A 26,543-nucleotide genomic window follows, 5' to 3' on the forward strand; every position below is an offset into this window, starting at 1 on the left:
GGGGAGTTGGAGAAATACTGAGAAACAAATGGACTAAATTCAGTGTTACTGTATGTACTATAATGTATCAGCAACCAGTACATTTAAGTTTTACCTATATTCAAAGAAGGAAAGCTCAAGGATTGTGATAAGCAGTTATCACAACCACTAAACTGAAGCAAAATATACTCAGGGTACTTGTGCACTATATATGTTTTTTTTTTCTATAATTGAAAAATTAAATGTTTTTCATCATTAAATGAAAATAGGCTTATCTGACTACACTCTAAAATAGCACAACTGGAGTACTACAATCTACAGTTATCAAGAAAATAGGAATCAAACTCAATATAGTACATTTTTAACAACTAATTGCCAGTAATTATTTCACTATACATGGTTATATTTATTAAGAGTATACAGAGTGAAGGAACTTCTTCTGTATAAATTAGATTATGTTCTACATGAATTCAATAAAAAATTCTATGTAATCTGTTCTAGTCTTTATTATTCATAGTTCTTAATATATGCTGTGTAGCATTATTTATCAATTAAAAACTAAACACATGTAAACAAGCTTTCAATGTAAAAAATTTCAATTAATACTTCGAAACTCATGTTCTTGCAATATGTATATTTGAACATTATCTGGAGATTACCCTTGTCTAGCACAAACCAATACTTTGGTTATTTATCCTTTTTCTATCCTTTTTCTAGGTTCTGACATGACGAAGATAACAGAAAAAAATGATGTATAAGTTCTGTGCACTCCTCTTACTGCTTAGCACCCCAATAATTTAGAAGAACATTCCTCAGGTACTCTGCAGACAACATTACTCAAGACAAGATTCACACAGCAGAATCACCTTTCTGGTTCTCAAAACAAACTTAGCAAAACAAGAAGAAATACTGATTTTTAAGAAGAAAAAAAAACACCCAGCATAAAGTTTTAAATAATTTTGAAATCACTTTTAAAGCCTATTGATAACAGAGACTTTTCTGTTCTCAAACCCTGAATCTAGTCACTTCCAATGAAAGCATAATACAATCAGACGCTTACAATTCTGAATTTAGACTCAAGCTATCATTTCCGGTTTTCCACTGCAAACTTTATTTTTTAGGAAGCGGTGGTTGGCCCTGTATATTAGGGAGTGTTTTGACTGTCTAGAGCTAATGATGGTGATGATTATACGGTTGAGTACTTATGGGCCAACATGGAGATATCCTGGTGGGAGTCTGTTAAATATTGTAAGTTTTCAGCAGTATCTAGCTAAGTGTTCAGCAATATACCCAACCAGGACAAAGAGGTAGATGAAGCAGCTGGGAGAAGTCTCACAATCTCAAGCCCTTGTTCTCATGGGGGACTTCAAATTACCAGATGTCTGCTGGAAGTGCAAAATGAAGAGAGAAAACAGTCAAGAGAACTTCCTGACACAGCTGGTGAGTGAGCCAACTAGGGAAGGTGTCCCATTGAACCTGCTTTTTGTGAACAAAAGACTGGAGGCTGTCTTAAGCTTACCAGTCATGAAACGATGGAGTTTTCAACCCTCAAGAAGTAAAAGGGGGGTGGGGTGGGGTTGTCAGCAGCACTGCCACCTTAGACTTCCAGAGTGCAGACTTTCACCTGTTAAGTAGACTGCTTTAGAAAGTCCCTTGGGAGGCCATCCCAAAGGGCAAAGAAATCCAGGAAGGCTGAACATTCTTCGAGAAGGAAATATTAACAGTGCAGAGCCAAGGTGTGCTGAAACATGAGATGGTGTGAAAAAAGAAAAGCCTGGCTGAACACACAGCTTTGACTGGTACTCAGGTAAAAAAAAAAGGGACAGTTTATGACCTTTGAAAGAAGGGGTAGGCATCTCAGGAGGACTACAAGGATATGAGGTTATGCAGAGAGAAAATTAGAAGGGATGAAGTCCAACTAGAACTTAATCTGGCTACTGCCATAAAAGACAATAAAAATGTTTCTATAAATACTTTACGAACAAAAGGAGGGTTAAGGAGAATCTCCGCCTTTTATTGGATGTAGAGTGAAACAGAGTGACAAAGGATAAGGAAAATGTACTTAATGCCTTCTTTACCTCATTTTTTAATAGTAATACCAGTTGTTCTCTAGGAACCTAGTCCCTCTTTTCTAACTACTTCCACTGGACACGTCTTGACTTTCACACAGTTTCAAAAAGCATATTGTAGAAGATTTGAGAAACTAGAGGAAGGAGTCAAACCAGAAGGAATCAGTGGCTAGCAAAGGAAAACTTTAACCACTCATGATGTTTGAGATGGAAAAAAGAAGGTGTCATGTTCAATCAATGTGTGTCACATCACCTGAGTCACAAAACAATGAATGCTGAAACTATGGGAATAAGTGTCCAAAGTAAAATTCTTTCCGTACCTTTATATTCTTCATTCATTCTCTTCTTTTACTCCATTGGCTCTGCTCTCTCATGTCTGTGATGTATCAAGGCAATAGAGAATCTGTCATGAGAAGAGATAAAGACCATTTGAAGACCAGGCACAAAAGCAAGCCCAGGGGAATGAGTTTCCTGATGAATCACACAAAACTAGAACTAGTAACAATGCTGAATAGCTCTGCACTAAAAAGCAGTTGACAGTTACAGTTTGTTACCTAGATGTGTATTAATCTGCTTGCACTGACATTTATTTCCATCCGCTGTTTTATTATTCATTGCTCAGACTATAAATGTTATCACAAGTTGTTTGTGGATTATTAAGCAGAACAGAACTAGCTAAAAGGCGCATTATTACCTAACTTAGCTGAGTTTATGGGGAGGTAACTTTGATTTGGAGATCATATACATGTTCAGATCCTAACATGCTGTTCTAAATATTCACAGAGAAAAACAGTCACAGAGAAATCTCTTTATAGGTTTCAGAAGCTGATGAAAAGTCAATTACTATGAAATGACAGCTGAAATGTGACTCATTCTCAAGATCTGCAATGTCTGCTGTAAAGATTCTGAAGTATATTCTAAAATCAAGAGATGGTGCCTTCCAGGGCAATCTGTGAATAATTTGTGACACACATTGAACCTATTTATATACAAAGATCTTGTGGAGGAGAGAGGATTGTTTGCACTGAGGTACCTAGACATACGTATTGCTGAAAACTTACAATGTGTAACAGCAACAAAACTAGGACACACATCTAAATAAAACAGTAGACTTGCTGTCTGATAAATTTGATTTTGAAAATTATTCATTTTATTTTATATCCTATTATTATTTTGAATTACAGTATGTATTGCCAGAAGTAGGCATTTCAGAACTACACTTTCTCTTGTACTAGTACTACCTTTCATAAAATTCTCTGGCAAAACTTTAACACTTTTTGTTGTAGCACTAGTATAAAAACATCTCTGAGATAAATTGTATTTTCAGTACCATTCTCTCCTTTATTCCTTTCCTTAATATTGTTCCTTTGTTTTCTTTTAGATTAAATGGAAGCATTTACTGATGAAATATATTAACTATATTTAGAAGTCTCACAGTTAATTGATCAGGAAGCATTGCAGGTTGGAATGAAAGTGTTTATTTTGTCTTTAACTGTGCTTGAAGGCAGAAATCAACTTCACAGATCTACAAGCAATCACCTCTTGAAGGTTTCCAAAGTGGAAAGTCCAAAACCTTATAGGCAATTTATTTCAGTTCTTTATTATCTTCACCCTTAGCAAGTTTCCAATAATATGCAGTAGAAAACTTCTTTGCTGCAATCTGAACCCTTTAATTCTTGCCAGACCTTACCTCACTGTGATGAACAGTTCCCTTCAATTTTGCTGCTGCCTTTTATGTATTTAAAAATAGTGTTTTCTGAGAGTCTTTTTTCTCTTTGTATCAAATAAGCTGAGTTGACTCAGTTCCTCCTTCTGGAAAGAACTCTAATAATTTTGCTCTTATTTAATTCAAACTTCTTCATTTTTCAAGGTTTAGTCTACTGGTATAGTATATTCTGTATCACTGGCCAGCTTGAAGAGAGATTATATGTCTCATCATATGAAATTCACCTGATATCTAATTTTGTGTAATAGAATATAAAATACTGTGCATACAAGGGATCTACCCATGCTCAAAGTAATCCTACATGATTTCAGTGACTGAATGGCACTGGTAAAATTATAAACTAAATACTTCTTTTCTTTCATCAAAACTGAAGTGTCGGTTCAATAAGAAATACCAATTACAGTGGCTTAGATGCCAATATATTGAAGATTATCACCTTGATCTGCAATTTACAGTTACAGTTCTGATTTTCATAGTAATTAAAAGTGCAAATACTAGCAGTTTGGCATCTATGTTTTACAGACCTATGAATAATTTTAAGTGTCCTACTATTAAATAAATACTAAACAGAAATAGAAAGGAATATTAAGCACTGCATGCTGATAGGTTTCCCTTCTGTTACCATGGAAACCACAGTGGTCCTCAAAATAGACAAGGTGTTTTATACTCCAGTCAGATAACATTTAAGAGTTTTATTTTCTTTATTTTTAACTAGTTGGATCATGGAAAACTCAACCCTCAAACAAAATTAAGTTCATATGTGCAATAAAGCATATGAAATACAAAATAAATTTATACATAGAACAATGACCATTTCTAAAAAGGGAAATAATAGATTGTATCTGAATGGTGAGGTTTTTTAATTTAATTTGTTGATTTAATGTAGATGGAGAAAAGAGATTATGGATATTTCACTACTGACAGTATTTTGGAATTTCTCCCTGATGTATTTTTCAAGTTTACATCAATCTGTTTGTTTTATAAGAGGAAATTTTTAGACTTAGTCATTAAAATAACCCATTCTTAATGAATCACTGCTATTTTGGGGCAAACTTTTCTAGAAATAGTTGTGTGGGATTCTGAATCTGAAATGCAACTGTCCTCTGGCTTTGGACATATCAGACTTAAAATCTTCTTCCACAATGGTGTAGTGATTAAGATTCAATATTCTAGACAATTCTAAACCATATAATCAACTTATCCAAAGTACTTACCAGATTATATCGAAACTTCTTATAAAGCTTTTAAAAAATATTGCATCCAATTAGAACCATAGTTAATGAACTACATATTTATTTAATTTTAAGTTCTTGATTGTTCATTTTAGGTCTTAATTGTTAACAGAAAAGCAATTTATGAAATTCATTTTCAAAACTAAAAGGGAGTTTTGCCTCAGGAAGGAAAGTTTAAATTCTGAGTCAGATGGAGATTTGATGTGTTTGGTGTCTGGCTAATTTTTTGTAAAAAGAAAGGTGAAAAATATGCTAATGACTTTAGTGGCAAGCAAGACTATATGATTGCTCAGTCACAATGTACAAAAACAAGAACAAAGATTGAGGTTTGCAGAGACTTTCCCCATATTAAATTAATATAAACCCAATATGCTCCTAATCATTGATAAAATAGGTAAGATCCTCACATTCATTCAGTTCTCTTAAGCATTTAATTTCTAAGATAACAGCAAAAGCTTATTAAAAGGTTTTGGGTTTATTCTTTTTTTGTACCAGTCCTGCAAACAGAGCACAGTATGTGCATCACTCTAATATGTCTCATTTCTTTCAAGTTCCATAAATAGTCAGCAGCAAATAAAGACCATATTCTTGCTGCTTTTTACTCTCTATTATAAACAAATTAATCCTAGAATTCTTTCAACAGTAATTTACGTTTATCCAGCAAAATCATGACGTGTCTGTACTACAGATACATACAATATACCAGTTTGAACATGGGAATTTAATTCATAGTACTTGGCAGAGGACACGATAGGCACAGGGCAGGCACAGCAGTGCTGGCTGCAGCGCTGGGCAGTAGCTCAGCACGCACCAGCCCTTCCTGCCTGCCTGCTGCAGCTCTTTGTGCTCTGTGCTGCTGCTGCTGCAGCAATCCACAGAGCAGAATAAAAACAGCCTTGCTAAGCCTGCTTCTGCTACCAGGCTCACCATTTTAGGGTACAGACAAAGCGAGAAAAGGTTTTTGTAATGGCTTCTAAACGGCTCTGCATTTGATAATATCTGTTCCTAATGCTGTCTCTCGGTGGTGAAAGTACCTCTGACTTCAGAAAGGGCAGCACTAGGTCAATCTTGAGCATCTTGGGTGAATTTCATTCTGACATACCAAGTAAACAGCATGAAAGTGGGAGGCAGATAGAACACTTCTGAACTTATATACACAAAAGGGCCTGAGTTTTTCTTATGTATGAGATGAGCTTAATGCCTTAAATACACCATATTCATTATTTCCTTTTCCAGATAGCAAGAAATAAACGAAAAATTTAATTTAAAAAGATCATACAGGGAATTTTGCCCAAGGTTGGAAATTTGGAGAGTTGCCATTTTATGTTTAATCCTTCTAGGATGAAAGAAACTCAGCAGTTGTTAAAAATTAAGCCAAAACAATAAAGCAGTTTATTAGCCTATCCAAATCTGTGGACACAGTTCTCAAAACCATCTTGAAAACTTAAGCTCAAATATCTGGTCTCACAGCATGCTTGTTAGGTAGTATTCACATCCTAAAAAGTGAATCTTACTCTGGAGTACTCAGCCTTTTGATTTATCGTAGACAGAAAATGTTTTGTTTGGCTTGGGCTACTCATGCTATCATTTAGTCCCTGGCCTTTCTGAGACTTTGCCTTTACAGCCAACTTCAATCTACAAAGTCCTACTGCCACCAATGGTCCGATAAAGTTGATCAAAATTGCATGCGGACACCACTAGTGAGAAACAGCAAGTGGAGGAAAACCCTGATCAGTAAGAAATGTTGAAACATTTCAATGAGGATGGTTTTTCTAGAAATGACACCACAGACATGCAGACACACTACAAAAATCAAGGCTATTAATTGATAAAGATGGATTTGTCTTTCAGTGAGATGTTGTTTAGTTTGCTACATAATGCTATGCCCTAGAAAAAAATCAAAATGAAAGAAACTGCCAAAGATACTAATTAAATATTGTCAAGCCACAAGGGAGAAATTTTTAAAAATGCTAACACAGGACACAGTCAGCAAAAGGCAGACACAAAGCAAAAGATCAGAACTTGTTAAGTTGAAGAATGCCAAAGACAACTTGGATGAATCTCTGGAGCTCAAAATGAAATAAAAATCAGCCAGACATAGAGAACAGATGATGAAAAAGATTAGTATTTCAACAATTTTAACAGTATTTATACTCATTCCATATCACACCTTTAATATTGAACATTTTAACATAATATGTGCTTACTACAGTGTTTAAGAAATTCTTTAGATCATTGAAAGTATTTGGTCCTTGACATTTAAAAGTAACCTATATATAGAACATGCTCACAGTTTGCTAAAGTATGTTCTACTGTGTTTTCTTCCTAAAGTAATTGAGCAGGCAGGAAATAAGCGTTACATAAAACAGCTAAAATGACAGCTAAAGATTATAACTTACAGGGAAGAAAAGGTTTATTTTGATAATTTTTGAAAAGGAGTACAAGCAGCAGCAATATGTGAGCCTTCAAATTCCAGTTGCTATAGCAACTGGTTGTATTTTTAGCCATCATAACAACTTTAACAATTGTAGAGAATATCAGTGCTCCTCTTTCTGAATATCAGTCCTGGTCTCTCCCATTTTTCCAAACAGAAGTCCATATGTTGCTGCAGCACAGGAAATTCTAAAAAGTGTTCTGCACATATAAAATAACTTGCATGACATTTTGTCAGCTTTGCCTTACGACAGGGAAAGAAACCCCAAAAAACAGAGGCCACAATCATTTGGCCTTTTAACAGAACAACAGGAAAATTAGGAGTAAGTCTTAAACCTCTATGGAATTCACTCCCTTTTGAACAGTTGGGCATTTAATTTTTTTCTCTCCTGTAGGCATCGGTGGTCACAATTTTCCCAATTCTATGTCCTTTTAAGACCCATATGCTTTATTTGTTATTGTTCCATTTGTAATTCCCAGCTCACACTAATTTTCTAAGTCTAAATTTATTTTACACAAGAAGTCACTAGAAGGAGGCAATCCAAACCACAAACCAAAATTCCCCCATAATTTTCTTGCTACATCCAGTACACTGGACACTCTTCATCCTTTATGGAAAACCCTAATAAAGAAAAGATGTCTTTTGGATTTGTTTCAGCTTCCTTTTTATTTCTAGTCCTCCTTACGGGACAGATTATGGCTGAAATCCTGTTTCCAAACACCTTCAAAGTAGGGCCAAGATAGCTGCTTATAGCCATCTACTAATTCCAGATGTAAAATGTATAAGTTACGGCTTGTGATTAAGGGTTCAATTTGTTTGTTTTCAACCAAATGCACACAACCCAGAAATCACAGATGTGACAGGGTAAGAGTAGAATTTAACCAATCTTGCTGCTAGCAATAAAAACTCCAGAAATGCATCATAATAGTGTAGAAGGTACAATTTGTATCTTCCATTAATCTCAACTTTAAACCAAGGCAATCGTCATAATAAGAGTACCACTTGAACCTTAATCACAGTTTAAAACAAAAGGTAAGGAGCTGCCTTACTTGTTGCTTTTGTCCTGTAAACACAACCACACATTCAATCAAAACAATGTCCTCTGAAGCACAGCTTGGTTGCCCAAGCCAAATTCCAAGAACACAAACGACAGAGTTGAAGGGTACCCAGTACTTGCAGTGGCTTGCAGTAAGAACACTTGTTGTAGTAGAAATAACAAGAACTAATAGGTGCTACATGGATGTGCCATCAATTACTCTCTGTCTAGCTTCAATCAGAGTAACTGTTCATTCTGTTGCATAGAAATGTAAGTAGTTTTCTTTTCGCTTTGAGCCAGGATGCAGGAGTAAGAATAGTCTGTGATTCAGGATCTGTGGGTGTTATGGAGGAGAATGAGTACCGGTGCTTTTTTTTTCATATTCTGACTGTACTGATAGGAAAACTGTTAATGAAATCTTGCAATCTATGGGGTAACAAAGGTAGCAGGGAAATATGACTGTCAGATGTGTCTTGCCTAACTTTGTGTTGGCCCATAATATTTCTACAGACGATGCCACAGAAAGCAAACTACATTATATGACTTGCATATATTTACTGTGATCACAGAAAATTACAAGGTGAAAGCATGTTTTAGGAAAAACGGTTTCTTTTCAGTATCTATTTTACTTTTTAAGGTATCAAACGCTACTGATGTACAAAGCAATACATAATTTACATCCGATTTTATAGACAACCATAGGTATGTATCTTCTTAAATAATCTGAATAAATCATGGAGGTTTATGTTCTGAATTAAAATGAACAATTACACACTCTAAGGATGTCTATTAATAAAATTCCAGTGCAAACCAAAGATGGCAAAGGGTGACAATACTTTGAATGACATCCATGTGCCCTTCCAATTTCCAATTATTTTTTAAAAACTTTCTAAGTATGCAAAGCCCAGCTCAATTATGCAGATAATGCATAACCCAGACCGAGCCACAGCATGTGGTCATATTGCCCTAAGAGACACTGTGAATAAGGATTTATAATCTTTAGTATCTAGCAGTTTATTTTTACATGGATACATGGACAGCAACCCAGCCTGCAGCCAGCAACATCTCTTCACGATATCTGGTCAGCAGCCAAAGATTTATTCTCATCATGCAGAACTAATAACCCATTATGCCTCAATTGCCTTGGTCTTACTGTGCTGCTGAGAGTAGCTATCTGCTCATAGAAATCTGTTTCTTGCAGAAACATGGGAGTAAACCGCTACCAAAGTCAGTCAGACCATTCACATGTTCAAGATCAATCCCATAGTCAAGTACCTTGCTGTAGGAGGCCAGTGTGCTCAACATCTTTCTGCATTAACCAATAGCTGCACTTTGCCTTTCAAATAATGGCCAATGTAGGTCTGCAATTACTTTTTTTGCTACCCTAAAACTGCATTTTCTGACTTTACACATAGATTAGGTTGAACTACATTCTAAAGCTATTTTTAATGTGTTTATTTTTAAAGAAAGTACAGCAGAAAGAGGCTACTGAGAAATATATCTGAAGATCAACTCAGCCAAAATAATCATGTATTTATGTACAACATATACGTGAACAAACAATGTCCATGTATGAACAACATCATACAATAATTATTTACTGAACTTGGAATGAATTCACTTTGTCTCTGGAAGTATCTCAACTGTTCAGTTTCTTCAAACAAAATGCCTGTCAAGTTTTACTTCTAGGAAACAATGTCTAAATGCTGAAGATAAACTTAGGGATTTTAGTGTCTCCTGCACGAAACATTACTCTGCCTCCTTTACAATAGACATGGCTTCCTGGATCAATTCTTACATTTGTAAACAAACCCTTTAACACAGATGGATCCGTATACATGAATAAGGCAGGTTTGGCAGGAAGATCCTTGCATGTAGCAGTAAATTAGTGAGGGAAGACACCACATCAACACATATGATTCAGTAAGCCAAAAAATAATCTGATCTCAGACTTTACAATAAGACAGCTACACATGCAAATATACTTATTTTGAGTAACATGGTTTTCAAGTTCATCTGTTCACAAATTAAATCACAAACCAGTCTAACTTTTGTACTTTTGTGGTCAGAAAACAAGGAACAGTACTAAACACTACAAAATTCTATTTTTTTTTAATATCTAAAGTCAAGTTGTCTACTTAAACCTACATTTTGAAGTCATCTGGTAACTCGACAGCAGGGCTACCATATGATTTTGGCAGGAAGTCAAGAATAAGGATGGCAAATACTCAATATTTAATTTCACAGCAAGCTGTTTGCAGATGCATTTATATGAAGAAAGAAAATCCTTTTCCAAAAATACATGTCACTAGATTTTAATAATAAGTGCATCTAAGAAAGCAGTAATTCCTATTTTTAAAGAAAAATATTTCTCAACCCCACATCTACCAAATTTTCTAATTGTCTAGAGATTTACCCAAATTACCTGGTTTTGTTTTGTTTGTGCTTTTTTTTTTTAAGTAGGCCAACTAATTCCACAGACCACTAACATTATTTTCCTGGGACAGTATGTGTCCAAATCATATAATTTAAAAATATAACTAAATGTCAGTAGCAAAGGTTTTGTGACAGAGTTGAAGTGGACAAATAATAGTTCATATCAATACTACCTTGAAAAACAGGTAGTTTTTCAAATCCTAAAGTCAGGATCTGGGTTCTAGATTCACTTACTACTTCTACTTTTCTGGTTTTTTAATTTTCCACATGTTTAGAAACTGTATTTATACAAGAAGTTTATATCTTTAAACTTCCTAAATAGATACCAATTACAGCAAATCAAAGACAAAACACTACAATGATCTGCATATGCTGTTAGCTTGTATGAAGAACCAATAAAATTGAACCTAGTAAGTCTACCAATGAGTGTGAGATCTGATGCTTCCAGTCAGAAGCATCACCATTTTCTCCAGATGGTATTGATCTACTTAACTGGGATAAATGTAAGCAATCCCAGGCAAAGATAAAATGTATCTCCTCAAGGAAACATAACATCGTGGCACAAAACTTTCTATTTTTATGTCTCATCTTTTCAGCTTAGTGGCATTTGAAGATCCCTTCAACACACGATTAGAAAACCAGATAAAGGAGAAAGGAGTTTAAACCCACGACAAAAACCATTTGCATTTAAAAGAAGAAAAATCTCTCTATATAAAGGTTTCAAAACAAGAGTGTGGAAAAAAAAGAGAAATCCTAATTTCCATGAATGTCCCCCTTTTGTTTTCTTAAGGTAAGAGAATAAATAAATCTATCTAAATAAATAAATTTATCTGTTACAGAAAAAAAAAATTAGCCACACCTTATTGCCATACTCACATTTATCAGAGCAGCATGAATCAAAGCAGGTTGTTTTGTCTCACTTCCACTGAATTTTGTTTAAGAGTTTATTTTTCTCTTAGTTGTCATGGAAACATGTACAGGGCAAATTAAAGCACATAAAGCACTGCTGACAAAAGTTAAGTTGTTCCTGCTCAGGCTGTGCTGATTAATGCTTTCTGGGATACTTAGGAAACTGCAGCATTCATATATCATTTGGTACTAATTTAAAAGTACATTTTATGACACTAAAGCTTTACACAGTCAATTGTCCAGCTACTACTGAAATGTTCATTAGTTTTCCCAGAATTCAACAAGCCATTTCACGTTATAGCATTTTTCGACATTTGTAACTACTTGAAATGAACCTTCTAGAGAGGAACCCAAGAATAAGAATAATAAAAAATCCTAAGATAGTGAAAGGGAAAAAAGAGACAAGGAGGGACAAAAAGAAACAGAGAAAGAATGGGAGGAAGAAAGGAGCACAAACTCACTGATTCTATTTATAAATTTTATCATCTCTGTATGTAAATCTTCTTCCTTTCCATTATGTTTTTTTGTCAGAAAAGGTCAAGGAACTTCCTCACTTTCCCAAAATGAAAAGACTCAAGACTCCCCTTTCTTATAGCAAGTTCTTTCTCTTTGACCTGTGAAAAATTGAAGGGAGATACATATCTATAGACATAGATGTAATTTTATAGCTGTCATAAAAGGAGAAGATTGGAATACCTGAAGTATTCCTGTTTAAATAGTTGTGGCACAAAAATTGTGTACCTCTTGCTGTACTAGATCTCTCCTGGGAGATGATGCCACAACATGGAATATTCCATGTTCAGCTACAGTGTTGATTGCCTCTCCTGAATGCCAAATCATTGCCAACAAGATACCACATAACCATACCCAGTACTCTTAGGAAAGCCCTGTGCATCCATCTACCCCTAACATTACCTTCCTACCTCCTTTTCAGATCCTCACAAAGGACACCCCTTACTACTTTCCTGTTGTGTCCATAGAGGTCACTTAGCATGCAAGCAGGCGGTGAGAATGCTACTTGCAGAGTTAAGTTAGACAACAGCTGGAGACTGAGCCAAGAGGAAAAGCAGAAGATGTATGTATAAGCACCAATATGGGAGGACAGCCACCCAACCTGCAGTTTTCTTCTCCACCTGTACTACACCAGTCTCTGTGGGAGAATGACAGTGAGCTTCAACTCACCCCACCCTTGGCAGTTCTAGGTGTATTTCAGTAGTATCCACTGGTGGGATTACTGAACACGTGGTATGATAAACTGGAGGTTGGTAATTAAGGAAATCAAATGACATTTCCTCTGAGTAAGATCCCTGCTGATACAAGCCCTGAAGCAGCTCCACTTTGTTTCCTCTCAGTGACTCTTATGGTCATTCCTGACTTCCATGCCAATATAACTTCAGAGCCCCCACAGTTGTCTTCTTTGTTCGGCAAATTTAAGAATTAATATTGAGGCTGAGTTACTGCCGATGAGTTACCATCCAGGATATTCTGGAAGATGTCACAGTTTGGAGCAGCTGCAGCCTGATGAAAGGTAAAGGTGGGACAAGGATGGCATGATGTGGGCTATATGATGTGGGATAGCAAAGGACTCAGTTGCTTCCAGATGTGAACTGTCCCAGCTGAACGGCAAGGCAACAGGGAGAAAGACTTCTTCTGGTTCTTAATTCTAGCATATAAAGTGCGACATTCATCAGGTGGTCATAATAATAAGAGATATGGCCTAAAAGTCACTGCCCAAGGACCCACTTAAGCGGATGGAAACAAGACAACCATTATTTGGGTTCCATAGGATCAGTACAGCCAGTAGGGCCATGTCTCTTATTCAAATTCAGCACACAGGAGTTTGAAGATGGGCTTGATGGTTGATATTTTCAATGGCTCATTAGGCAGATGAACTATAAATCTTTCTGTACCATTAATGCTCAGCAGCTCTGATTAGTAAGCAGCACCCTATCAAGTTCTACTCCACAAGAGCACCTGAACACTTGAAATCAGACAAGAAGGCAACCTCAACCAAAAATGTCAGATTCCAAAATTACAGCAAATGCAATATTAATCAAAACCTAAATATCAACATTCTAACTAAAGGTGGGAGTAGGAATAACCATGTTCTCTTCAGGTTATTCTAAACATTTGTACTGATTGCAGTATAATTTTTTTATGGATAAATGTACTTAATAATTTTAAACCACCCACTGCATCCGTAAAAACCACCCTGTTACACTCAGTATAAAAATCCTCTCTTAGTACTGAATACATACATGTGAAGATGGACAGGAATTTATTAAAATGACAATCTATTAAATCACATGTAACAGGATTTAAACCTCACTTTGGATCAAACACGTTTTCTTACTGTTTTAGAGTGAAACAGTTTCTGAAAGTAAGATATGCAAACCTTGTCTGTATTCTTTTATCAAATACAGAAAAAAAGCAATATCCTGCTGGTTACTGAAGACTATAGATACAAAGTTCTCTCCAGGTGGGTATTATCATGTAGGGAAAGGAGTGGATAATGATGGAATTGGTAAGAGTCAAAATTACAGGATGCTAATATTTGGCATTTTAATTATTTGTATTTAATCGAGGAGACAGTTTGAATTCTGAGTTGCATAAGTACATGAGTGGCATAGATATTTAAATTATACACTTATCATGCATCTTTCCACAATAGATTGTGCTCACAAGAAATACCATCCAAAGCATTTTGGAGTGCGAGGATGATAGAGCTGGCAACATTTGCAACCTATCACTAGTTGTCATAACTGATCTAATGTTGGCCTTATGATGTTAATACTGGTTTTAAGATTCACAGAATCACTTGGAAAAGACCTCTGAGATCATTGAGTCCAACCTGTGACAAAACATCACCTTGTCAAGTAGACCATGACACTCAGTGCCACATCCAGTCTTTCCTTAAACACCTCCAGGGATGGTGACTTCACCACTTCACTTGGCAGCCCATTCCAATATCTAATCACCCCTTCTCTGAAGAAATTCTTCCTAATGTCCAACATAAACCTCTCCTGGTGCAGTTCAAGACTATGTCTTCTTGTCCTACTGCTGCTAGTTGCCTTGGAGAAGAGACCAATACCCACCTGGCTCCAGCCTCCTTTCAGGGAGTTGTAGAGAGTGATGAGGTCTTCCCTGAATCTCCACCCCAGCTCCTTCAGCTGCTCCTTACTGGACATGCACTCCAGACCCTTCACCAGCTTCACTGCCCTTCTCTGGACTTGCTCCAGCACCTCAACATCCTTCCTGAATTGAAGGACACAGAACTGGACACAGTACTTGAGGTACAGCCTCACCAGTGCCGAGCACAGGGGAAGAATCGCTTCCTAGCCCAGATGGCCACACTATTACTGATACAGGACAGGGTGCCATTGGCATTCCTGGCCACCTGGGCACACTGCTGGCTCATGTTCAACTGCTATCAACAAGCACCCCCAGGTCCTTTCCCACGGGGCCACTTTCCAGCCACTCTGCCCCCAGCATGTAGCACTGCCTGGGGTTGTTGTGACCCAAAGGCAGGACCCAGCATTTGGTTTTATTGAATCTCATGCCACTGGTCTTGTCTCACTTATCCATCCTGTCTAGGTGCCTCTGAAGAGCCCTCCTACCCCCAGCGGATTGACACTCTAACCCAACTTGGTGTTGTCCTCAAATTTGCTAATTCACATGGGATTTCTGGGGCATTTTAGTTTCTCAAAAGAATATAAACAATGTAAATACTGGTTTTAGCTGCTTGTTAACTTAGCAGTGAGGATGGGAACGTGGCCTCATTCTCTTCCTGACCTCAGTTTGAAGTCTGGCAATGAGAGACACTTGACATAAGTAGTCCTTAAGGGAACTAAAAAACCCACCAATGCTACTGTCCTATGCCCTGGTTGTCCTCTAATTAAATATGTAGCATGCTAGCAGAGCAGACATCTGCATTTCTGTTTTTCAGGCAGAGCTACCATGCCAGTAAATACACAATATTACAATCTAGCTCCCAGATCTCTCAGAGGACTAAAATTATGCTTAAATTTTATTATTCCTAAAAATGCTTTTCTTACATTCATGTCATCTAGTAATTAATTTTAGCATCATTTTTGCAGTGAATGCCAGTGGTAACTTGGATCTTATAAACAAAAATGCATATTTCAGGCAATGTTTCTGAAACCAGTAGAGGAAAATTGACTAGGTAAGTCCTTCTGACAAAAGCTGTCTCAAATACTAAGCACATCCACTTACAGGCTTTTTTATCATGAAACCTCCTCTTCTGCAGTCCTCAAAAAAGCATTCTGCATGCTCAAACTCTTTTCATGATTCCAAAACTTGGTACCTTAGAAAGACAGTCTTTCTTTAGCAATCCATAAGATCTGTGAGAACGTTTGTAATGGCCATGAGTTGACTGCTTTTTCTGTTCTTCAAAGCATAAAACTATCAAAATCACGGAAACATCTGAACTTTATAAGAAAATTCAAAATACCAACACAAATTTTATTTTTCAAACATGAAAAATTCAAGTATGTAATAGCATGGACTGCATTCAGCCACATTTCCTGAAAACTTTTAAAAATCCCTGCCAATAAATTCATTTTCACTTCTTTAAGCTTAAATGGATAAGCTATAACATTTCTCCATGCAGAATGGTGAATATAAAAATTAAATACAAAATGCATGTCTGCTAAAAACTGTTTATGAACTTTAACAGATCATAAGAAATAATGCTTTGTAACTCCAACAGGGAAAAAGGCCTAACTTTGTGCTAGAGTACATAAACACTAAAATAGGAGTCCATATATAGATTAGTAAACTGTAGTTTCAATTTATTGGTAAATGGAAAAAGTATGAAAATATGTAACTTGACATATACGATATGATCATATGATATTCCTCTGAAAAAAAAAGAACTTTCTCTCAAATATTTAAGGTCAATATTAAATATTATTTGTGCAAACTAACTCCAAGTAAAGACAATGCTGCTCCGGCCTGAGAGACTTCCAAAGATCCTTTCAGGGTTATTCTTACTTGCTTTTCAAATTGTCATTTAAAGAATACAGCTAATTAATCACTTCAACTTATTACTAAGTTTTTCTAAAGACTATTTTTAAAGATGTACAATCTATTTAATTTAAAACACTATACTGAATTCTGAAAAAGGAGTTTTTTTCTCCTATATTCTACATAAACCAGAGTACAAATTTGCATGTGGCTTTTAAGATCTTTCAAATCACTTTTCAACACACTCCAACAGATTTCTGTGCCAGATGGATGTGAATCAAGAATGTATGAGCATATGGCAGAAGTGGTAACCAATATCCTCCTAAATGTGTACAATGACTCATTTCAAAATGTATATCCCAGGGTTATTAATAGTCTCTTTAGTAAGTTTCCTCTTTTAAAGTGGTTGAGATTTAGAATAGTGCAGTTTACTTCAGTTTTCTCCAGTAAAGTACCAGCCCAGTAGAGTCTAATTGGTAACTGTCCAGAATGGTTGCAATGCTTTGTTACAGTCTTTTAGGCAGCAAAAGGCAATGAAATCATCCTGCATCAGCTCATGTTCTGGCATCTTCAAGTAAACTTCACCCACTCTGTTTCACTGTCAAGCAGTGACGTCAATAAACAACTAGAAATGAAGGGCTTTGGTTTGCTTTAATTTACATGTGTGCAAATAATGACGTATTTAATGTGAGTCAATATATACACCAGCCAGACTAAGTGTAAGTGAAACCAGGAGTCAGTGCCTTCATATTTCTCTTGGAATCCTTCAAATACAATATCAGACAGTGAGGTAAAGATCTTTCATCAGATCTTTCTCTCAGCACTCATAAAACCCTCTTTAGTGAGTTTCCCTCTGTAATTATCAGTACACCTATTAGCTCTACACCTTACTTTTGGAAAAAAACCCCACCAAAACACAACAAAACCCACCAAAACAAAACACCAAGGAATAAACAAGATAAGAGAGAAATTGGTACTGATACGTTTCATGAGCCAACCTCACACCCTCCATCTCTATGGTTTCTTTGTGATGACTCATAAAGCAGCAAGTCCCAGATTTTTAAAAGGTATTCAGTACCTACAGATAACACTGTCTTTAAAGACAAGGTGCCACAAAAACATTCTGCTCAAATACACTAGTAGATGACAGACTTGGCATCTCAAATCTTATGTTACTTCAGGCCAGATGATCCAAATTAGCTCTTTGGGATGTAGCCACACACAACCCTTAGTATTTGTCTTTCAACATCCTGTGACGTGGTAGTGACTTACAAGTAATAGCTTTGAAGCAAAGAACTACAGTTATTTCTCAGAAATCTTGATTTTAGAAGAAAGAATTAATATGAAAATACATCTTGACATTTCCTTTTGTCATCTAACTCCATTCACTATTCACAGGCTCAACAAACCAACTCAACTGCTCACTAATTTATCTTCATTAGTGAATAGGAAAAGTCCATTCACCCTCCTTTTACAAGTCCTTTCTCCAATGTCCTCCTCTACCTGTTCATCCAAGTATTGGGGATTTAGTTAGTTAGCTTTGCTAACAGCCTATTTTTTAGATTTAGTACTTATAGTTGGTCTTAAGAAAATGAACTATTTTAATTTGAGAGAATGCTCAAAATGAAAATCTATTTTCATTTTTCTGCTGTTTTACTTTCTCTTGTTTTTTCCCTTACTGCACTCCTACTAATTAATGTCAAACTGCCATTGTTTAGCACCAAGCAGATAAAATGAGGAAATGTGACCAAAATTCAAAACAGCATAACTAAGCTGTACTTCCAGAGTTTCAGAAGTACATTGGCATCCAAACATCCACAGTTTCACCTTTAATGGCTTTACTGCTGTGGCTACTCAGCCCTAAGTGTTGCACAGCTATAAATGCTGACAGACTCACACTTGATGCTCTGATGCTGGACAGAGTATTTGCAGATTGATATCTGATTAGCATATCCAAGCCTTCTTTAGTCTAAAAAGTTCAATACCAGCAGCTCTGAAACAAGATAAGCATTTTAGGCATCCAGGGAGACGAACGAGCTTTGAAGAACAGGTAAAAATTCATGCTACTGTAGTTTCACTATATTTGAATTGGGCAACCAACATCTTCTAGATATGGCACTGATAAACTCGGTACATCAATATCTGTAATTGGAAATAGAAGGTTCCAAATGATCTTGGTGAAAAAACGATCAAGATTAAGAAAAAAAGGAGAAAACCACCATCTGAGACACTCTTTTTCATCCCATTTTCCATCCTTAAAAAATGCACTCTTCTCTGAAGTGCTCATGGGCATTCACCTAATGCTAGCTGGGCATTTACCTATGCACTTCAACACTGGCTTGCAAAATAGTGTAATTAGTCTGTTGTACTGCTCTGTGTTCACTGTACTGTCTCTCAGAAGTAAAATGAGCTGTGAAGAGCTGGAGAGCTAAATCATTGCTCTGCTGAACCACAGTACCACAGAGATAGCTAGGTTTCCTCACAGTACTGAACACTTGTAAACAGCAATATTTACATATCATGCTATTTCTACAGTTTTGCCATAATCCTTTGATGTCTTTTGGCTCCTACTATTTATTTTCATAGAAAAGGACATTTCAGGCTGTGACTTATGCAAGCTTTCTTGACTCAATTTCCTACTTCGAAAAGGCAACTTGTTCAGGGATAGCATTTAGAGGAGCGGAACATAACTAAGCCAAGTATGATTCTGGTGTGTCACCTTAAATGGTACCCTTCTGTCTCCGGATATTAGTATTGTTTATGGGGAAACTATCTTAAGCTGTTGTAGCCATCTAGCTATAAAAATGATGTCAAAACACGAGTATGCTCTGGTTTGTTCCTTATTTCCTACTAAGGGGCTAAGAACATGATTAACATTTTAAAGTTTTTATTGCAGTCTACATAGTATGTAGATAAGGGTAAATATCTGAAGTTTCTTTCCATTATTATCATAGAAACAGCAAGTTCTGAGTGTACTGAAGTATATTTCACTAAAAGTTAATTTTATATTCCTTGGTGATTTTTTAATTGGACAAGTTTACAATGCACAATATCAAGTATATGCTGAAGATGTTCTTTTTAAGTCATAAGTAAAATCTTAAGAGTTCAGGCATTTATACTAATAGTTTGTATGACTTGAGTAAGTAGTATAGTTTATTCACAAACTACTTAATAAAGTTACTACTACATTAAGCAGGATTCGCATGCATAGGGAAGTAGAAAAGGTGTAACGTGTTGAAAGCTGTGTAAAGAAATCTAAATATTTTCAATACAATTTAGCAAAATATGACCATCATTTGCTCATTCAACTAGTGAAAAAGATATGTGAATTCATATTAGTTTTCCATGCCTTGAAATTTACCTCTGCTTATTGAGCTTTACTTTGACAATGTGTATTGTTGTACGTGCTTTGGGCAAAAAAGTATTTTGCAGCTTAATATTACCAGTCTTTGCTTCTTTAAAAGCATGGTAGAAATGAATAAAAAGTATCAGAATAACAAATATGGCAAACAGCATAGGATAGAGTGGTAAAGTCTTCTTGTACATCTTTTCTTGAGATGTCAGTGTTACACCTTGATTCTAACTCATGCTGGGAAATAGGAAACTGTGCAAGTAGCAGCACTGAAAATATAGATGTACCTTGGTATTTGAGATAAATGGGGCTTTTTTCTTACTGACTTTAAGCTCAGGTTGGCCTTAAAACTGGCAAAAGTTTCTCAGAGAGAATATCAGCCTGTGATCCTTTTCAATCTGTCATTTATGCAACCAGTCCTTCAAGGTCAGAAGCGTAGACCTTAAGCCTATATAACTATTTCTGAAATGAAGAAAAAGGTTATAGAAAAATCTTTTTTAACTTCTGTGAGAGGAGACACTGAATTTCAATAAATATGTACAATTTTCTGTATATATTAAATATCTAGAACCACATAATTTATATTCTGCATCCAATTGTGTTGGTGCCATATAAAACCAAAACATTTTATTTTCTGAAGCTATATTAAAAGAGGGTTAAAACTAGATTTAATATTTACAAGACACACCAGATTTGCTGTCAATTAGAAAAATTTGACTAGAGGAAACCCCATGAATAACTAAACAGAAATACATTCAGAAACTCTCACTTAGCAGAGGAAAAACTGCCATGACTCAGGCCATGAAATCAACATTTGCTGACTTCACATATCTACAGGCATAACACTGATAGTGCAATACACAAGATTAAAATCATAAATACATTTTCTTTTCCATTAGCTAGCCAACTCATGCAACAGCAATGTAGACAGACAGACACAACATGCCAGAAGTCACAACACTTCTGTTCATGCTGGAGACCCAAAACCAAGGGATGAAGCAAAACTTTGAACAGGCCTAAAAAATAGGCTCTGATTTATATGGGGAGAGCATCTGGTAATAGCCATCTTTTCATTACATAAGAATAGCAGTATTTTTGCCATTTTTTTCTATTTGCTTAATTATCTTCCTGTAGAACACAATTCAAACACACAAAGTATTAGTTCCAGATAAACAATGGAGACAACATTATTATATATGCATATTTTCTGCTTAATTTTCTGGGCACTTACATTTCATCAACTTTCAGGTTACAGTGATTATTTGCCTATCTGTAATTTCGTACCTAGTATACTGCTGTTATTTAAAAAAACCCGCATATTAACATATGTTATTAAATTGAAAGCCTCTAAGTAACCTGTATGAGCTTTTTGCTCTTTTTGCTTGTGCCAGTAGTGTTACCAGTGGTCTTCAGCATGCAGCACATGTGTTCCTCTTATGCTGTGCATGGTTATTTTTCAAGTAGGTTCTCAAAGCAGATGTTCAAATATTCTGTAACGTTCCCACAGAGACTGCAGGTTGAATTGCTGCCCTCTGTTTGATCCCACTAAGGGAAAACCTTGCTTCACAGACAACAGTTGACACATAAAGACATTTGGATGACCTCCTTTTCCCTCAATCAATACTTATTCTTTTAAAAAAATATTTCACTGGTTTTGAAACTAGAGAAAACAACAACAAATGAACTGTTAGACTGGCTGTTTCTAGAAAAAGTTCTTGAAAAAGTCATAAATCTGTAGCATGGAGAAGAATTGAACGTTATTTCTGTAATGAAATGTCTTGCTGCAGGAAAATAATGATTTGTCACAATCAACAGCAGACAAGTGCTAGGCAGAAGTCAAAAAAGCAACACAAATACTAGGAATTACTATGAAAGAAAAGGGAGGAAAGACATTACACCACAGTAAAAAAATATTATTCTTGTACCCTTTGAATATCCTTCCATCCTATTCCCCAAAAGGACACAAAAGAACTGCAAGAAGTCAAGCAAAGGTAGATAATGCTTTCCATATGAACAACTAAGTAGCCTAGGCCTGTTCAACTTGAGTAAAGAGGAGTTACAAGCCTACAAAATCGTAAATTGCAGAGACATGGTACAGAGTTGACTGGACTTTTCACTGCCTCTGCCTATACAAAGCAGGGAGAATGATCAAGTGAAACTAAAAGAGATGCAGGCTTGAAACAAACAAAAAGTTGCAAATCATTGCACAGAGCTACACTGAATTCTCTAACTCCTAGTCAGAAGACATTGTGGATGCATAAAGTTTTGTAGGTTCAGAGGAACAGTTTGCAAAGTGAATTATTAAACATTATTAAATAGGAACCATATCAACACTAAATTCCTAAATATATAAATGATATAAAGCTCAGGAAATCCTGTGAGCCAAGGTATAGTCAGAGAGCAAGAGAATACCTTGAGGATGTGTTATATTCCCTTACACTGTTTTTTATTCTTCTTCAGGCATCAGTATATGCCTGAGTTTTAGAGTCAGGATATCAATTCTACATAGACACATAGTCTGAACCTGTACAGCTATTTTCATGTTCTGAAATTTTCCAAAAGACTAGGATAGGATTTGACAAAATTTATAATGGAAAAGATACTCCCTTCAGGGTGGAATTAAAAAACTAAACTGGATAGACAGGCAGAAAAATATCGAAGTAGCATACATCTTAGGTCGAGTACAGTCAAGCCTAATCTCTTCTAGTCTGTCATTTGTAGGGTGAGCAGCAACTTGAAAATCAGCTATTCTGTATATTTAAACATTCATTTTGCCATAGAGGGTGTCTCTAGTATCTCAGTTTTCTGTGACCGCTTTAACTAGCTAGATATTCAAGTCTGCTTTTTGTTGACCAGAATGAAGAAAACTGAACAATTGCAACCAGGAATACAGCACTCTGCTGCTGCCAGCAGAGTGATGGTTAGATCATTCACACAGCAATGAGGAGAATACCCTGACACTTAGACGCTGACTTCACCTGCATTCCGGAGGGGTGTGAATAATGCAAGAACCAGGCAGACGATCTAGTAAGGTGCTGCATCTAAAATGAGATGCTGCACTAAGACACGAATATTAGCAGAAGCTCAGCACTGCCCAAAATAGTATTTCCAAACTATGAGTCTGTTTACAGACCTACTTATCTCCTAGGGTGAAAAATTTTGACAGATCTTGGGTTATTTCAGTACAGATCTGGCCTTTTTTTCTTTGGAATTGGTTCCTGTTTTAAAAACTTTGCCATATTGATAGGTGTTAGAGTGCTATACCTATTTTAGGGACTGTAATACTGACAAAAATGATCTCACCTCTGTTTCTGGGATGTCAAAATATATACAACTCAACAGCAGAGAAAATAAATAAATCTACAGACACATGCACATGGCTATCCCCTATGTAACATTACCCCTTTCTTGACTGCAGACATAGGGTGCTCATCTAATACACAGAAAAAGCTTTGCTACCAGCTGGCAGTTGTGAAAGGCATTCTTTCAAAAAGTCAAATGGATGTGCAAGCATTTACCTTTTTTTAAATGTATGTAAACAAATGACACAGTTATCATGACATATTTTGTTATAGAGTTGTAACAGATAACTGTATCTGCTAACTTAACAAATAGGTTCACGCATTTGCAAGCGCTGTGGGATTGTGTTATATATTAGAGCTTATTTTGGAAGATCTTTTGTTCTAAGTTCTTTTGAGGTCTGTGTTACTGTCAAGAGCCAAGAACTTTGACAGCTGTTGCCAGCTCTATGTGGTTTGTTTAAAACAATAAGGGAGTTGCCTAGCAACATCACATCACACATTTGGTACCCTACAGTATCTCACATTCCTAGCTACTCTGCACATCTTCACAACTTAAAGAGACACTGTCAAGTTAATAACCTTACATGAAAAGTGGACTGACTTCTCTTTCACAGATAATTAGATATATGAGGTGAGAGAAAGAAAACTGACATTAATAAAATATTATTTGCACTTTCTTTACAGTAATGTTTGATATTTTTAAGTCCAATCAGCAATATCTGTTATCACCTGTGGCCACACTGTTTGGCTTAAAAATAATTCAGTACAAAGCAGGCTTTCTTAAAGAATTTTACCTGACTCACATAATTCTTACAATTATTTTTTCCTCTGTGTACATAACATTTCTATCACAAACATGGAACTATCGTCAAAAATTCATTGTTGACCTTTTTCTGTTAGGAGGCATTTGTAAATCAAGGCTGTAAGAAAGATTTGTAGGGCCTTCAGACCTCATCCAAAGTCATAGTTAGTTTAAGATCCTTTTCTTATATGAACAGCAGTCCTAGTTTGAGAAAAGGTCTGATATGCCCTTTATGCAACAGTCATAGAGAAAAGTATTAAGAAAAAAAAACAACAAGGAGTAAGAAAATCATTAAGAGAGATGAGGAAGACATACTCTGTTCAATAAAATAAGATACTGTCGATGAAAAGAGAAAATAATACAGTGAGAACAAAATGGAAGATCATCATCATCTTCATCATCACCTACAGGGGTTTTTTGAGGATATACTTCTATATTTTTTTTGTTTTGTTTGTCTTTTTTAACAGCTGTTAAAGCACCAGAGAGGAGAAAAATACACGGGACAGCCTTCAAAGACAGTAAAAGTACTGTCAGGTATGTTTAAGTATTTTCTTCTCTTTTTTTTTTTTTTTTTTCCCTCCTCTACTGCATGGTGAAAGCTCTTAATGCATTAATGGATAAATCATTTGTATCCAACACAGACTTCAAACAGATACACTAGCAATATAAAATAATGCAAATGAATATGCAAATTGTTGCTGTTCTCAGACAGTGGAGACTTGCCACCACAATATTCAGTCTGTTACTGTTAAAAACTTATAGAGATCCCCTAAAACAGAAAAGAACAATTTGGAAGTATAGACAAAAACACATACACTTACACATTTGTCAGGTTGGGAGACATTAACCTTGTATTTCAATGTGTAATGCTATTTTGATAAATATTTGGTTCCAGTGATTCAAAGTCTTCAGCTATAATTTGGGACCAATTGAACCAAAGAGTATAGCCATACAAGCACATTCATTACTAGCTACTTAAGATATGGTTTTAAAACATATCACTTTTCTCTTGGTATCCATAAGAAAGGCCCTACTTTCACTGTGAGGTACATTGTGCCAATTTCATGGGTTTTTAACAAAATACAACCCTTTTCCTACATTTGATATCACACAGCTAATAACTTTTCTTATGATATTTCAAGTACCTCTGACCATAACATTTGTATTAATTTTTCTACACTTTGCATGCTGATTGTTACAGTAACAATCAAAATGCAAAGATTATAAAAGAAAGCAAAAGACTTGCCGTCACTCCTATGTAACAAAGTCCCTTTCATTTGTTCATTTTTAATGAATGATAAGCAATACCTGTGAGGATAATGGGGATTTTTTTGTTGTTTGCTTGTATGCTTACCTCTTTTTTAATTGTTGACATGAGAACTTAAAAAGACATATTTGCACTGGTCAAATAATGACCCAAGACTACTGAGAAAGAGGACTGAAAAAGTGGACTGAAGAATTGCTTGGTTTTTTTAAAGGCTTTTCCCGCAGCGGAACTTTGGAAAGCAAGAATTGGTACTACTAAGAAGGAGTAGTCATAGTTTCACTGAATAAATCCCAGAAATAGCAGCTATGTTCCTCACCCAATCAAATATGATTCTCTTCCTCTCTGACTATCCACCTCTTGTATTTCCCAATTCAAACTGCAGCAGTGGGGTTTACTACATGTACAAAGACTACCAGTTTCAAATACTACAATTAAAGATAGCACAGCATTTCTATTGGTAAGAGTTAAAAGAAAATCCCTAGTCAAATCCTAGCTCCAAACACCAACACTGTCTCTGCTTTTCTCTCCATTCAATACTGACTATATCACAAGGCGTACTCATGTATAAGTTAGAATTTTTCCTTATGATTGTCACAAGGTGGGGTAGGGGGAAGAGGTGAGGGCAGCTTACCTTTTGGTTATAAATTTTTGCTTGGAAAAAAGAGAGAGAGAAATACTGACAAAGAAACCAAGGAGAAAGAAAAAAACAAATGTCCTACCACATCAAATTTTATTAAATTTCTTCCTCCCTTTAATTTTATTTCTTTTCATGAGGATTTATTGGAAGCTTCCAAAGTGAATCAGCCCTCAAAAAATAAAGGATTCCTAAAATATTGTCATCAACCTCTTCAGGTATTCTGAAAGAATTTTGAGCTTCAGCAAAAAATATCATGCTCCTTAAATGTCACCATGGCTCCTTAAAAATAATCATTAGATTGCTCTGAAAACTATTGCCATATCTCCCTTTCTTGCACTCTTACTGTAAGACACTGATTCTCTGGATCAGAATTAGC

General features: G+C 35.9%; 1 long non-coding RNA gene across 2 annotated transcripts in view; it reads right to left on the minus strand.

Annotated features, from left to right (window-relative positions):
- LOC126651998 (uncharacterized) overlaps positions 1-26,543 on the minus strand; it is a 180,130-nt gene that overhangs the window by 46,619 nt on the left and 106,968 nt on the right. For both annotated transcript variants that reach the window (XR_007631845.1, XR_007631844.1), the window contains exon 2: positions 2,369-2,451. This is a non-coding gene — a long non-coding RNA (uncharacterized LOC126651998). The remainder of the gene's footprint in view (positions 1-2,368; positions 2,452-26,543) is intronic.

This window comes from Myiozetetes cayanensis, unplaced genomic scaffold (assembly GCF_022539395.1).
Source record: "Myiozetetes cayanensis isolate MyiCay16 unplaced genomic scaffold, myiCay2020 scf7, whole genome shotgun sequence".
In the NCBI taxonomy this organism is placed as follows: domain Eukaryota; kingdom Metazoa; phylum Chordata; class Aves; order Passeriformes; family Tyrannidae; genus Myiozetetes; species Myiozetetes cayanensis.